At 35.3% G+C, this 15,919-nt stretch overlaps 1 protein-coding gene across 3 annotated transcripts in view; it reads left to right on the forward strand.

Annotated features, from left to right (window-relative positions):
- Nf-YC (nuclear factor Y-box C) overlaps positions 1-15,919 on the forward strand; it is a 211,168-nt gene that overhangs the window by 116,349 nt on the left and 78,900 nt on the right. The window lies entirely within an intron of this gene.

The raw sequence follows: 15,919 nt of genomic DNA on the forward strand, positions 1-15,919 counted from the left end.
TATGCTGCACGTGTACATATTTTATGTCAGCTATTGATTATTATAGGAATAGCATCAGAAATGCTCATGAGTTTTAATATCCAGTCACTTTTTTTTTTATTTTTATAAAACACCCAACAATGAATTAAAATATCTGATCAAAAAAAAGAGTCTCTGAGTAAAACTACCAGACTTTTATACACTGAATTGTATCAAGATACTTCATCAACAAGAAGACAATCTATAAACAGAACATTGATGGACAAGAAATCCTATTGTTCCTTGAACATATGAAAAACCAGCATCCAAAAATAAAGTCACTTATGAAATGCAGTTGACTTCTCACTACAGCACACATGGTTATAACAAACTTACTGATTGTAGCAAACTGTCAAAAAAGTTCATACATCGCTTTTATTCTCAAAGAAATTCATGACATGAAATTTTTGAGTATATATGAAACTATTCCCATGGTTCAGATGAGTTTTTATAGTATGAATTAACACTAGTCTTTCATTCTTAGACATGTTGACAAAATACATTGGATCACAAACTAAAAATGTCTATCTGTAGAAAGAGGATTCACACACTAGCATTTATATTCCATGATATCACAACACAGCATAAAAATTAGGACTGGAATGCTAGAAGCTAGAGTGAGGAAACTCTTAGAAAATGAAATGACCCAAAATATAACTCCAAACATTAGCAGAAGCCTTTTGAAACAATAGCTACAAAAACAGATTGAACAGTTGTCTTACTTACAATTCAGTAGATCGACTGCTGCAAAAAGAAGATTAAATCAAAAGCATACTCTGTCATGCAATGAGATTAATATCAATGACTAGGAAAAAATCTTTGTTTTTAAAATACAAATTTTATGCCAATTAAAACAAAATAAAAAGTGGCATTGTTATTAAGATCAAATAATCTAAAACAAAGGTTCCTAAAATACCCAAGAGTTCACAGCATTTTACATGTAAATGTAAAATACCTCATTTAGGATAAGTTAAATTATCCACCAAACAGTTATAGAATGACATGATAGTAACATCTGATATAAAGCATTTGAAGTTACAGTACCTCTCAAGAGACACATATTAACTTCATTAATTCAAGAAACACACTGGAAGATACTGAAGGTTGGTTGGTTGTTTTGGATTTATGACCAAATCAACTCAGGCTATAAAGCCAGATTCTTATGGTTGGTTTGTCTGCTTTGTGCACTGAAAAACCCAAGTTTCTGGGAGGATACTAAAGGATAGAACCATCTAGTGCATCATTGTTGTAAATCAATAAGACCAGTATAAATAATATGCATTCTGATAAACCACAGCATTACTCCTATCTGTATCCTCTCATATGTCAGCCAGGCTATGTTAAGAACTAGCACTTATTCAGTGCAAGCTCTTGATGTATAATAGACCTCTTCAAAACATGAAGACCAATAACATTTTTTTGTATGATTTTCATGGGTTAGGCATAATAAGTAGCAAGTAAAAAATTTAAGTAGAGATCCTTGATCCTTGCAAAACTGAAAAATTATTCTCATAATTTTTCAGTTTTGTTCTAGTGTTTAATCTGATTCTGACAAACTCTCTTTGGCCAGTTTTTAACAATTTTTGAGAAGACACTTGATAGCTAAATTGCTCTATGTTGTATCCAGTTTTATTTCCCTTTTTTGGTTTCAAAATGTGCACCTGCTTAGCACTATTTACATGCATTATTTTATCTGTCCATATGTAAGGCATTCTGAGACTGACTTGTATTTTATTCAGATTTGGTATTTGTAATTCTTAACAAACGTTTGTATATGGGGTTGCTTAAAGGTCATAACTAGATAACTGATAGTTAGTACTTGAAAAATGGTTCACATCTGCTCATATGTGGTGAATGAGAATTTTTGATTGATGAGTAAAAAAAAAATCAGAAGAGGCATTTCATTTTAATCATCCATTTTATTTATGTAATCTCACTTCTATGCTGTTTTCTTCTGTCAGTAGTTTTTTAATTGTATTTTTTACTTTACTTATTGTACCTGTTGGAACATGCTGGTCATGACCAGTGCCTGTTTTGTCAATTATCATTGATTTTGTCATAATGGAATATGACCACTAAGAGGTAGGATAATACACATAATTTATCTTTATGACTAAACAAACACATGTAATAACCACAGTAATAAGTTTTAATAAGTAAATATTTCATCTTAAGCATCTTAGGACATCGTCAGTACAGTTAGTTCAAACAATACTAGGAATAACATACAGTTAGGACGCATGATTACAATAGTATCCCAATATGCATGCAGTATCGTGTTATAGAATTAAATTAAAATATATCTGGAGAAAAAATAAACAGATTAAATTAAAATAAGATAACACATAAAAAAAATAATTTTACACAATTTTGTATGACAATTTCCCATACTTTAGGAATAGTAAAAACGTCATTACAGTTTAGATTTGATCTGTGAGGTAGGGCTTCAGCACTTTCTTTATATAAATGTTCATGTTTATATAAAGATCTATGTAGAAGTTTGGTCTTTTCCCAGTGGATCCTATGGTTTGGATTTTCAACTCCATATTGTGCGAGGCCAGATTTCTGCAGTTTGATAAGGCTGATATGGTCTCAATGTTCTGGAATGCGTTTACGAACAGATGTACCTGTCTTTCCATAGTAAGACAATTTACAGGAGCATGGAACCTTGTACATGCCAGGTAGCATCAGAGGTGAGAGTTTGTCTTTAGGAGAAGGTTACAAACCTGGTTGATTGGTTTGTAGGTAGTAGCAAGTTTGTATTTCTTCATAATTTTTGAAAGTCGTTCGGAGATGCCTTTGACATAAGGTATGGGAATCCTATGGGCTTGTTCTTGTCTAGGTTGATGTGTGAGGAAGTGACTGATGATTTTTTTGAGTTGTTTTAAGATTGTATCCATTTAGTATGGCTGTATTTTTGATTATTTCCAATTCTTGGTTTAGAGATGCTTCAGAGGAGCAGAATCTGTGTGCTCTGGTTACTAATGATTTAATGATGCCAAATTTTTGAGATGGATGATGAGAGAAGAATTATATAAATGTCGGCTTGCAATAGGCAGAAGTGGAGATGGAACCATCTTCTTTTCTTTGGATGTATAAATTCAGAAAGGAAATACTCTGTGGCGATTCTTTTTCTAGTGTAAATTTGATGCAAGGATGAAGAAGGTTTATTTTATCTAGAAACAGGAGTAGTTCTTGTTCGGAATGACCCCAAACAGCAAAGATGTCATCGACATATCGTAGCCAAATTTTTGGTTTGGGTTTAAACGTGAAAATGTTTTCTTCAAGGTATTCTAGAAACAGGTGCGCTAAGTTTGGTGATAAGGGAGACTTCATTGCTGTTCCTTCCTCTTGCTTGTAAATTTTTTCTTTCTAAGTGAAGTAACCGGACGTAATAACAAATTTGAATAATTCAACAATATCAGATGGAAATTTTTGAGTTAACAAGTCTACTGTTTCCTTATGGGAAATATTAGTGAAGTGGGAGACAATGTCGAAGCTAATTAGCATGTCAGTTTCCAACAGTTGAATGTCTTTTATTTTTTCATGAAACTCTGTGGAATTTTTAATCGATGAGGCTGAGTGGCCTATGTGAGGATAGAGACCATCAGTATGGATTCGCCGATGCCGATCAATAGGTGACCTGCTCTCATATATCACCCATCTCTGGACATATACCATGGAAAAATTTGGCGAATCCCAAGTAGTTGCACTCGATATCCCTAAAGCCTTTGACCAGGTCTGGCACAAAGGCTTACTAAGCAGACTTCCATCATTTGGACTGTCTCAGGACTTCTGCAGATGGATTGCCAGCTTCCTATCTGGACACACACTATGTGTAATGGTAGATGGCTCCCTATCCTCCCACTATCCAACTAATGCTGGGGTTCCACAAGGTTCAGTTCTCTCAACGACCCTCTTCCTTCTATACATCAATGACCTACTTCAGGTGACCTCCAACCCAATACACAGTTTTGCAGATGACAGCACATTGCACTCCTCCCTTTCATTTGATAAACCTTACCCTACACAACTCACTTCAACCCACAGAACATCAACCACAACTTCCCTTAATGCAGACCTCCAAAACATCCTCTGATGGGGCTCAGATAACCTCATCAACTTCAACGCTAGTAAAACCCAGTTTTGTCTTATTTCTCACAAAAAAGAACCATTTTCTCCCAGTATTATTTTTGATAACACTCAAATCCCCAGACAAGATGAAATTTCTCTTCTCGGAATTACCATGACATCAGGCCTCTTCTGGCATAAACACATCGCAACCATTGCATCCTCAGCTTCCAAAAAACTAGGCTTTCTCTTTCGCTCAAGACGTTACTTCACTTCAAAACAGCTGTTAACCTTATGCAAATTGCAAATCTGCCCAGCTATTGAATACTGTTCTCACATTTGGAGTGGGGGTTCCTAAAAGCTCCTTCAAAATGCTTGACTCAATACAGAGGAGAGCAATTAGACTGATAAATGATCCATCTCTTACCGACTCATCCCCCCCCCCCCACACACACTTTCACATAGACGTTTAGTCTCTGCAATTTGTATATTTTACAAATATTTTCATGGTAAATGCTCATCTGAAACAACATCAATAATTCCCCAACTCTGTACTAAACCCATTGGAACACATACAGCCAACATCCCTTCACAGTACACCTTGAAACCCACAGAACAAGTTTCTTTTACTCCTCCTTCATCCCTGCTACTGCTGTACTGTGGAACAGTCTTCTCCCTGAGATATTTCCCAAGGAATACAATATACAGGCTTTCAAATCGGATGTTAACAAGTTTCTCCTTTCCCATCCCACTACCCATATATGGTACTAAATTACTATAGGTTGGCCAGCCAACCTCTTGTATATGGGCCCAACATTACAAAAAAAAAAAAAAAAAAAAGTATATTCTAGGAGACCTAGCATGGTATGTCCTGAGTTTTTTTATTGTTTCTTCAACTAAGGAAGTGGTTTCATGAAGTAACTTGTTCAGTTTCTTGAGCTGTCTTTTTTTTGTAGAATCATAATCAAGTTTGGCATATATAAGTATTTTGATTTCGGAGTAGTAAATTAATTTTTCGGTCATATGAATTGGTATCTAGAACAACAGTGGTATTTCCCTTGTTGGCTCTGGTGATGATTATGTTTTTATTACATTTTAAGGAGGTAAGAGCTTTCAATTCTGATGGTGGGATATTCAAGTCCAAAGGTTTGGCATCATAGATTATTTTGGCTATTTCAAAACAAAGTCTGTTGCCTTCAATACTGGAAAGAGGGCCCATACCTTATGTCAAAGGCATCTCTGAACATCTTTCAAAAATTATGAAGAAATACAAACTTGCTACTATCTACAAACCAATCAACCAGATCTATAACTTGTTACCTTCTCCTAAAAACGAACTCTCACCTCTGATGCTACCTGCTGGCATGTACAAGGTTCCATGCTCCTGTTAATTGTCTTACTATGGACAGACAGGTAGATCTGTTTATAAACGCATTTCAGAACATCAAGACCATATCTGTCTTATCAAACCACAGATATCTGGCCTCGCACAACATGGAGTTGAAAACCGAACCATAGGATCCATTGGGAAAAGACCAAACTTCTACATAGATCTTTATATAAACATGAATGTTTATATAAAGAAAGTGCTGAAGCCCTACTTCACAGACCAAATCTAAACTGTAATGACGTTTTTACTATTTCTGAAGTATGAGAAATTGTACAAAATTGTGTAAAATAATTTTTTTTATATATGTTATCTTATTTTAATGTACTCTGTTTTTTTCTCCAGATATATTTTAATTTAATTCTATAACACGGTACTGCACGCATATTGGGATTTCATTGTAATCATATCCCTAACTGTATGTTATTCCTAGTATTATTTGAACTAACTGTACTGACGATGTCCTAAGATACTAAGGATAAAATATTTACTTATTAAAACTTATTACTGTGGTTATTACGTGTGTTTGTTTAGTCATGAATTCTCCACAGGTTTCATTGTACAATAATTTATCTTTGCACTCAACCATACAAAAAAGTAACCTAATCAGAACACAGTGATCTAAAAAAAATAAATGTGATATGGACAATGATAATTAGCTTATTTATCCAATGATGGAATATATAGAAAGAGAAAGAATTGTTGCTATTTCTTATTTTTCCAAAATATATAATTTCTTTATATTGATTCTAAAAATGTAACCTAAATATTATTCAATTGTTTCTTCAGCTGCTATTGCATCAAACAACATCACTCGCCCTATCCTTTCTCTGGTGTTTTGTAACTATTCTGAATTCAAAAAAAAATTCACTAACATAGTTAATACATGTGTAGTTGAAACAGTTTTTATTTTATTGGGAATTTTTATGAAGTTTTTGAATATTTTTACTCTCAACGTTTGATTATAATGACAGAGAAGAAATTTTGAAATTTTCATAAAAAAAGTAATTCAAGACTCTATTAATGCAAGAACTGAAAATATGAAAATAATCATGATCATTAATAAATGTTCATGTGTTACTGATGAAATATATGGGTGTTTTTTTTATTTATGTTTTGTATATTTATTTTTTTATATTTATATATATTTATTTTTGTATATATATTATTTTTTATAGACTGATAAACATATTTTTATATTGATCCTTTAAACAAAAATTCAGAGGACCTATATGTATATCATTGTCATGTGTGGCATGCAGGTAAGGATCGAGGAAGATGTTTATTGACATTTTTTAAAGAGTTGCAAGTTGTAGTAGTTTGGGAATACTTCATGAGGAGGAGGAGGACTGTTCCAGAGGATAGAGGTAGATAGAATGAAACAGGAAGAGAAGAAGCAGATTCAGTGTGCTTGCAGTTGCACTGTAAACACACTAAACCTGCTTGTTGCTGCTTTTGTTTTAACAGGTCCAGCATAAAGCAGAGAAATGATGGTTGCAGTTCAGTGGAACAATGACCATGAAAGTACTTGTAGTAGAACACACACATATGAACATTGCATCTGTGAGATAGAAGTTGAAGTGAGTCTGTAAGTGGAAGGGATCATCTATGAGCTGAATTGCTCTCTTCTGGACAGCATTGAGAATTTTTAGGGAGGATTTTAAGTGGACCATGCCAAACATGTTAGCAGTATTCTAAGGATGGGTAGGTAGATTTGGGATTTGTATAGAATTTAGTAGCTGGGTGGATGAAAAATAGAATCTTGAATAGAAGAGAATGCCTAGTTTTTTAGATGCCAAGGAAGCAATTTACATGATGCATTTATTCAAAGAGAGACTGGAGATAAATTTTAGTCCAAGCAGAGAGAGATCTAATCCTGTCTGATGATTTGTGTATTACTGAGGGTAAGGATAGGTGAGTTGAGATCTCATTTGTGAGAGAAAAGGCAAGACTGCATTTTAGTGGCATTGAAGATGAAAGATTGTTCTCACCTCATTGAAGGGTGGCATGAAGATATATGTTTGAAGCACTGGTCGAAGATGATCTTGAAGCTTGGGATGTCCAAGCACTGCATGGTTTGCCAAATGAGTAGGATGAATGGAAAGTACTGTCATCAGCAGAGCTGTCAATAAAATTAACGGTGATTGAGAGTAGTCGTTTATGTATGGTAGAAAGAGGAGTGCATGATAGAACAGAACCCTAAGGCACTCCTGCACTGGTGGCGAAGCTCAAAGAGAGGGAACGGAACCACCTGCCATGACAAGCAAAGAATGATCAGAGAGAGAAAACAGGCCACCCAGTTACAGAGAGTGTGAGGTAGATCAAAGGATGGCAATTTGCTTAGCCTTGATGCTAGATACAGTCAAAAGCTGTGTAAATGTCAAGAGCAACAACACATTTCAATTAACCCTTCCATGGCACATGTCTAGCAGTTGATGTAGGTTAAGAGGTCATCCATGGATCTTGTATGCTGGAATCCATACTAATGGTTGCTGATTAATTGTGGGCCGTTAAATAGTGGAGAAACTTGGATGACTTTGTTTGACTTCTCCCATTTGGGAGAGGACTGAGGCTGTGATAGTTGGTCAGAAGTTTGACAGCACACTTCTGTCTCCCCTTCTCCCCTTTTTTTGAAATAGGCTGGATATATGATTGCTTCCACAGTTTTGGATAAGTGCCAGCAAAGTAGAGAAGATTGAAAATATGGTATAGGACAAGTATTAGCCCCAGAGCACAATGTTTGGAGTACAGTTAGAGAGATGCCATCAGGACTAATATATAATTAAGTTTTTGTGTGTGTTATAACTGTTTTTTTGTATATCAGATGAGCTAAGATTTTTTATTTTTTAAAATGTTTTTAAATATTTTTTATTTATTTCTTACATAATTCAGAAAACCTGCTGTTGAAACTAAATATAGAATTTTTTTCATGCTACTTCTGGCTTCGAGTAAGCAGGATGATGGTCTCACCTGGAGGATGAAATTCTCCTGCCTAAAAGTTAACAGATTGATTTACTAGTGTTTGCCAATGATGTGAAGATATGCCTATCTTCACATCATTGGCAAACAATTGCACATCTCCTGTTAGACCCTTCCTAATGTCATTAATGTATAGATTGAGCAATAATAGCCCCAGAACTGAACCCCAAGGTACACCACCGGTCACCTTAAATCTGGCAGATTCACACATCCAGCACTTACAAAATGATTTGAATAGGCTAGAAATTTGGACAAATGAAAATGGCTGTCAGTTTAATGTTAGTAAGTGTAAAGTTATGTATTTTGGCATGATGAGAATTCCAACAGCATATTATATTAATGAGGTTATCAAGAAACTGATGAGGCTAGGGATCTTGGCATAATGGTGGATAGGAATTTGAAGTTCAGAGGTCACATAGCAAAAATTGCAAATACAACTCAGAGGGGAATTGCGATGTTGAATCGAACCTTGACATTTAAGGATAAGGAAGTCATTTTGCCTTTTTATAAGGTCTTGATAAGACCGCACCTGGATTATTGTGCACAGATTTGGTCTCCCAGGTTCCAAGAGGATAAAGAAGCTGGTGGAAAAAAGAGTTACAAAGATTATATATGGATTATGGGATTTTGATTATGAGGACAGATTGTGAGTATATGGATTACAGATTCTTGTTAACAAGAGAAAGAGGGGTGATAAGATAGAGGTCAATAAACTTCTGAATGGGTGTTATAGGATATCATCTGAATAAATTTTTTGTTATATGGAAGGTAGGAAGAGAACATGAGAGAGGGCAACCAAGGAAGTTAAATTTGTTCGTAGTCATGAAATCTCTCACAGAGCAGTAAGTGAGTGAGAGAAAAACGTTTTGGGTAATGGATGCATCTAGTGTGAATGAATTTGGGTTTGGGTAATTTATAGCCTTTCTCAGATAATAATAAAATTGCAATACACACACAAAGTAAAAGACTGAAAGCCTAAAGTCCTGAGAAGGATGATCTCTCTAAGCAATTGTAAGTAACACTGGCTTTTGGGTTAGAGGTCTAAGAATTACAGTTTCCCATATGACTAATATATATATATATATGTGTGTGTGTGTGTGTGTGCGTGCGTGCACAAAAAAATTTTAAAAAGAACTGAAATTGAGCAGCTTTCAGAGGTTATCATTGAATACAAAAAAAAAAAAAAAAAAAGTGAGAGTTTCAAAACAAGAGTGAAACTTGGTAAACCAGTTGCAAAATCTGAAGAAAATTGATCAATTCAGCTAGGGAGAGTAAAAAGATTAAGTATTTTGTCAATTCTGTTGGAATTGTAGCCATTAGATAAGAATGTGACTTAAGTTTAGCTGAGAAAGGTATCCTGTTAGAATAACATTGATGACTCCATTAGCTACTTTTTATATTACCATATTGCTGTGATGGACTCCAGTGGTGAGAAAGTTTGTATATGTATCTACCTGTGTGCGTGCGTGTGTGTGTGTGTAGGGAGTGGGGGCATTCAAGAATGCATGCTAAAAATGTCAGTCAGGTTGCTTCCTAAATAATATCTTCATTTTTAATATGATTCTGCCATTGAAGTCATCTGTTCACTTTCACTAATCTTTCTCAGAATTCTTATATTTGTAGTCTCTAATCTGATCAAGTGCTTCATTTCTGATCCAACTCAGACCCATAACTTAAAACTGGTTTTTGAACACTGTTTTGTATACTACATGTTTCATGTTTTGGCTAATTCTCTCTTTCTTATTTATTTACTTACTTATCCTCTTCATGTCCTAATTTCTCAACCATTTTGGATTCTTAACTAAATTTATTCAACTTGCTCCCAATACCAGCTTTACTTATTCTCTGGTTTATTTCCATATTTAATTTGCCATCTTCATTCAAAACTATCCTTAGTAGCTGAAATGATTTACTACTTCTGCAAGTTTTCCATTGAGAATTCAGCTGAAGTTTTCTATGTTCATGTCTATTTTCATAGTTTTGGTCTTTTTATTATTGATTTTCATTCCAAATTTGTTACAACTGTTATTCAATTTAGTTAGAGAATCCTGGAGAGTTATACTCGATGTGTTTAGGAGTACAACGTCATCTACATCAGGGCTGTCCAAAGCACTGCCCGCGGGCTGCATGCAGCCTGCGGGACGATTTTGTGCGGCCTGCCTGTGGGTTTTGATTTTCACGCTTGAAAAAATAAAATAACAATTTGAATCTAATGTGTATTGGATATTTTAATTCTATCACTAATTGATAATCTTGATGTAAAAACACCAAATTTTATTTGGTGTTTTTACATCACTATATACACGTTTTTCAAATATTAGATGTGTCAAAGAAGCGTTCTTGCACTGTTTTGTTCCAGTGCGCATGCTCCAGGCACTCATGGGGAATGTGAGTGCGTGATTAGTGTGCAATTAGTGTTGTTCGTTTGTTCAGCTTTCAAGGTTGTGTCGCTGCTGCTCACCAAATTACTAGATACGCATTGCGATGCGGCCTTTGGATAAATTTTTTTTTCTAATGTGGGCCTTGGATTATCTAAGGTTGGATAGCCCTGATCTACATAAAGCAAAGATCTAAGTTAGAAATCTCCGATTCTGATATCAGGTTGAATTGTCACTTTATTGCATAACATGATCATATAGATGATGAATAACAGTGGAGATAGCATACACCATTGCCTTAACACCCCAACTCGCCATAACGTCTATAGACGTCAGGCAAAATCTGGATACGATTTTATAACACCTATTGAATAACATGGATAAGAAGTGCGATTTGGTCTCACCATTTCATTCACCATTGCCAGTAGAGAGGTTAAAACTGATTTTATACCAAACTACATTTCTCTACTTCCTTAAATTCTAATTATCACTTACAACTTAAATATAGAGAATGTATATCTCTGAATAATGTTCCATATCTCCCTTACAATTGCTGCATCTTGATAAGCTTTTTTCTAGGCACTTTTCTTTCCAGATGTACAAAACTTAAGTATAGATACTTGTTATATTCCCATGATTTCTCAACTGCTGTAAAATGAAAATATAATCTTAACAACATCTATTTTGCCTGAATCCAGCTTTTTCTTCTCAAAGTTTCTCTTCCATAATTTTTCTCATCCTCTTTTCAAGTATACTTGCAGAAATCTTAGTAGAGACATTCCTCTGTAATTCTCACATTCAGCTTTATTCCCTTTTTTTTTATAGATGGGGACTATCAGAGTTTACTCCAATCATCTGGAATTCAATCATCTGAGCGAGGCCTTCTGAATTACTTAGTGTAGCTGCTGCATAACTTTTACATCTTCATATTTGAGTATTTCTAGTTGAATATCATCTACTCCCACTGTCTTTCCAAATTTCGTGCTTTCAATAGCTTTCTCTACCTCAAGAAATGGTGTGTACTGCCTCCTTGCATTCTTCTTTAGTATTTTCTACTACTGTTCTGTTACTGCTTGTTCAAATTAACAGTTTTTCAAAGTAATTACTCCAGACATCTAAAATATCTGTAACTTCAGTTTTCATATCACCTTGATTATCGTTTTTATTCATTTTACAGTACTGTTTCCTCCATTTCTAAGCTTTTTAAACAGCCTCCAGAACATTTTGCCTTCCTGATATTTATTTTCTATATTCTTATCAGAGTCTTTCCATGACTTTTGTTTAGTATTACACATAGCTTAGCTCTCTTATCCTAAAAGAATACAGAGAAAAATGTATCTGCCAACTTATTTGCCAGGAGCTATTGGTAAATTTTCTTCTTTTCCATGACTGCTTATTTAACTTCTAGTATTCACCATGGTGTTCTTAATTTTCTGTCCTTGCAGATAACTTCACCACATGCCTCCCCAGCTGAATCAGTCAATTTATTCTTCAGAGTTTGCTCCTGAAACTCCACTGTTTGGTTCTTGTTTTCAGACTTTCATTTTTTCTTGAATTATGTTTGTATGGCTGGATCTACAGTTTGACTGTAAGAGCTGCTTGACTTTAATTCTTTTTAAAACTTTCTTATATATTGTTCTTTTCATGATATTCACTTTTATCCTACTTAAAACTAAATGATAATCACTTCCAGTTTCAAATCCTTTGTACACTCTTATATCTTGAACCAGTGTGAAGATATCACTATCAAAAATCACATGTCAATGAGGTTTTTCTTTTCTTGTGTCTTCTCTCCACATTAACTTGTGCACATCTTTGTGTTGAAACATCATGTATTATAATGACTGGTCTATATCCTAAGCAGAAATCCATCAGGTACATACCAAAATTATTGGCCTTTCCCTTTTTTACAATTTCTTCAAAACATTTCTATATGCCTGTTGGTATTCATTTCCTACTCTGCTGTTTAGATTTCCAATAAGAACAACTTTTTCCATTTTATTTATGGTAGCTTTTTGCTCTAATGACTTGAAAAATTCCTCCACTTCTTCCTTGGGAGAGCCTTCTGTGGGACGATAGGCACAAATAATTTTCATTGTACATTTTCTCATTTTGAAGTCTGCCCACATAACCCTATGTGAAATTGCCTTCCAAGCAAGAAGTTTACCATCATGTTTGGTGTTGAATGCTGATAAACACTGTTATTCATTGTGCAGGGGGATTTGACATGGGGGGGGAGTTTGTGAATTGTTGTGTGTGTGTGTGTGTGTGTGTGTGTGTGTGTGTGTGTGTGTGTGTGTGTGTGTGTGTGTGTGTGTGTGTGTGTGTGTGTGTGTGCTATGCATCTGTTGCCAAGAAAAAATGGATTACAGTATTGAGAGTGTGTCATAGATGTCTTAAGTGGGAGAAACAGCAAGAGATTAGTTGAACTGAGAAGAGAAAAAGCAAGAGGTCCGAAGCAAAAAATAAATTGTAAGATAAACAAGAGAATGAGTATAAGCAGATAATTTTTTATGGCAATTCTATGATGGGGGGGGGGAATGGCTGAGTGGTTAGTGTACCTGTTCTCAATGACAAACAATTCTGCTGTGAGAATCTTCTTCTCCTTCTGCAGCTTCTCCCACTTAAGTGGGGTCACTGTTTGTAATGAGTCTCCTCCACACCTTCCTGTCTTGGGCTGTCACCACATCCATGTTCTTCATCTTCAAGTCCTCTTCTACCAGCTCCCTCCATCTCTTCTTTGGCTGCCCACGCTTCCGCCTTCCTTGCACATCCATCTGCATGACCCTTCTTCGCACATATTCGTCCTCCCTCCTCATCACATGACCAAACCATCTCAACCTTGCCTCCTGTATTTTCGCTCCTAAGTTCGTAACTTTCACTGTTCCCTTGACATAGTCATTTCTCAGACGATCCTTTCTGGTCACACCGCACATCCACCTAAGCATTCTCATCTCTGCTACTTCCATCCTGCTGATGTTATTTTTCCTCAGGGCCACAGTTTCTATAGCATATGTCATAGCTGGCCTCACTATTGTCCTATAAATTTTGCCTTTCAGATTGATCGGCACCCTCTTATCGCATAACACTCCAGCCATCTCCCTCCATTTCCTCCAACCCGCTTGTATCCTGCATCCCACTTCCTTCTCAGCTCCTCCATCTTCTTCCACTGTTGAACCTAAGTATCTAAAGTCTCTCACCTTCTTGATGACATTTCCTTCCAGCTCCAGATCTGTCTCCTGGCCGCCGCCGCCCACTGCGCAACACATATACTCTGTCTTACTTCTGCTCAGTCTCATACCTCTCTCTTCCAGTACTTTTCTCCATCTTTCCAGTTTAGTTCCCGCTTCTTCTCTTGAATCTACACACAGCAAGATGTCATCTGCATACAACATTGTCCAAGGTGCATCTTCTCTCACCTCCTCTGTTACCACCTCCATCACAATATTAAACAGAAACGGACTTAATGCTGACCCTTGATGCAAGCCAACTGTTACTTGAAAACTTTCTGTCTGTCCCAAACAGGTCCGAACACTTGTCTTCACATTTCTGTACATTTCCCGCACCAGCCTGACATATTTCTCAATGACAAACAATTCTGCTGTGGGAATGGTTGTTTATAATTGTCTTTAAGTAGGAAATGAATTTTATCATTCAGTGTGAGACCACTGCCAAGCTTATTAGAGGCGGCCTGAAGTGGCTTGAGAAAGTTCCATATTTGGTCTCTAGAACAGTATTTCTGGACTATGTAAAAATAAATTTAAAAATTACACAAAAATATATAAAATTGATAAAAATGGAGAGAAAAAACCTTAGCCTGTCCACAATACAAATAACCGATTAGCATTAGGTTTACTAATATCCTTTTGTGGGTGGAAACCACATAAAAAAAATAAAAAACATTAATGAATGTGCTACAAAATCTTGCTTCCCTGATGCAAAAATTTATAATATTGGTAATGCTATTAGAATGCTGAAAGGGAAGATGAAAGAATTAATTGTTTTGGCTGGAACCAAAACTGAGAGGTGAGAAGTATTGCATGAGGGAGGATGTGAAGGATTCTAGACATGGTTTTGCATGCATGTCTAGAGAGACAGAGCTTTATTCACCGAGCATGCTGAAGTGCAATTAGGGTGGATGCAGGTGAACGTGTAAAGGCACCCATGAGGGGAGTAAGTGTAAGAAGGACCAACAAGTGTGGATTCTGCAAACAAAATTTTGCTAGATTCTGCACTTGTTTGCTACAAAACTCTCTCATGCAAAATCCTTTTTCAGGTGAGTTTGCTGGACATATAAATCACTTAATACACAATAATATAAGGAAACATTTATTTTATCTTATTTTACTGCTGTTGATATGTAGAGCAACTTACCATGAAGTCAGTTGCATTCAGTATAAAAAAAATAAACATTGTCATGAACAATGTTTCTAATAAATACACTTGCATGTGGGAAGTAGATTTTGCCGGCTGGCGAGTAGCTGCAGACTAGACAAAATAGAATATATTTTTAAAAAAGGTTTTCTAAATAATATCTTCAACTTTAAGAAAACACAAATGCAGCACCATTAATCACTTTATGGAATTCCTATTGATTTACTGGGACTTCCCCTTTTTTAAATGATAAGTCTTGGGTGAGCACATTTTTGCTTGGCAAGTAGAATTTTGCATGATTTGATGAGTACTAGTTGTGAATATCCTTTTATTTGCAAACTTTTACTTTTGTATATATGTGTAATAATATGAATGAAAATAGAACATAATTTCTTTTATACTCTAAAATACTAGGTTTCTTTTTTGCTCTGATACACTCTATGTTTTGCAAAATACTACTAAACTAAGTGGAGTCAAGTTTTCTCAAACATTTTATTTCTTAGATGATATGTGCACTATGATTGTCAGTTATGAAATTTTTAAAAGAAGTATATTTAAACGCATGGATAGGCTTATGTGTAGGCTTATGTGTTCGTCAAACATGTTGTAATAGATTTAATGGTATTGATATGAACAGAGATAGATAAGAAAATAACTATTTATTAACTTAAAAGCTAATATTTCGCTGGTATTATATCCAGCATCTTCAGAG

The sequence above is a fragment of the Typopeltis vanoorti genome, chromosome 3 (assembly GCF_054136105.1).
Source record: "Typopeltis vanoorti isolate ZY-2024b chromosome 3, IOZ_Tvanoo_1.0, whole genome shotgun sequence".
NCBI lineage: Eukaryota > Metazoa > Arthropoda > Arachnida > Uropygi > Thelyphonidae > Typopeltis > Typopeltis vanoorti.